We start from the raw sequence: 1107 nt of genomic DNA, 5'->3' as shown, positions 1-1107 counted from the left end.
CTCTTTTAGAATGAATTTTGCATTTAAAAGTAGCTAATTAGTTCAGTTTTCCATAACTTAAATAGTAGAATAATAGGTCAGGAGAAAGACTGGAAGAGAGTTTTTTAAAGTTTAAAGGAAAAAGACAAACAAATAATGCAGAGAAGACTTAAATCATGGACAGAAACTACATCCAATTTTCCATACTAATTTTACCTGCCAGCTGTTCCTTCTGACTTCAGGTTAAACAAAGGGAAAATTTTAATTTGTTGAAACAAGAATTATATTAGGAATACGAAGTTTGACTCTTCCTTGCATATTGAATGCATCTGTGGCAAGAGCAGAGCCTCTGGTATCCTTGTCTTGATATGCTTTAGTTTGCTGTGGTAGCCCATGTTTCTCTGATAATTTCAGATGTAGAGAACAGAGTTGTTGGATGCTAAAATACATCCAACATAGCTATAGGAAGGAAGGCTATAACATTCTCATCTACTGTATTTTTATTATACTGAGAAACGTCTTATCTGTCAAAAATGTTATATACATTGTTGTTGTTGTTAAGTGCCTTCAAGTTGGTTCCGACTCATAGCAAACCTACGTATAGCATTCCCGAGGAGCTGCTAGAGGTTTGAACTGGCGACCTGTGGTTGTAAGTCCAGTGCTGATCCAAAAGCACAAGCCAGACAGAAGTCCACTGTTGTTGCTTTTAAGCGCTGTGAGCTGGTTCCGACACATAATGACCCTGTATAGGGTTTTTGAGGAGGAGCTGGTGAACTGAAACCACCTACCTTTCAGTTCAAAGCAAACTTGTAGTCTAGCGCATTAACCCACAGCGCCACCAGAAGTCTACTAGCGTTCTCACATTCAGACATCAGAATCAACTGAAGGTTTTTAAAAATACTAATGACTGGTCCCCATCCCTAGAGAGATTCTGATTCAGTAGGTTTACAGTGAGGCTCCTGGTGCAGTGTTATAGGATCAGCATTGGATTGTGACCCACAAATTTGGATGTTCAAACCTACCAACTGCTCCTCTGAACTGACTCCATGGCACTTAACAACAACAACAATTGGTGTGGAATGAGCCAATCATTTGCATTTCAAAAAATTTCCAAGTGATGCTGAAGTA

The sequence above is a fragment of the Chrysochloris asiatica genome, unplaced genomic scaffold, assembly GCF_000296735.1.
Source record: "Chrysochloris asiatica unplaced genomic scaffold, ChrAsi1.0 scaffold00012, whole genome shotgun sequence".
NCBI lineage: Eukaryota > Metazoa > Chordata > Mammalia > Afrosoricida > Chrysochloridae > Chrysochloris > Chrysochloris asiatica.
This window is presented reverse-complemented; position numbering follows the sequence as displayed.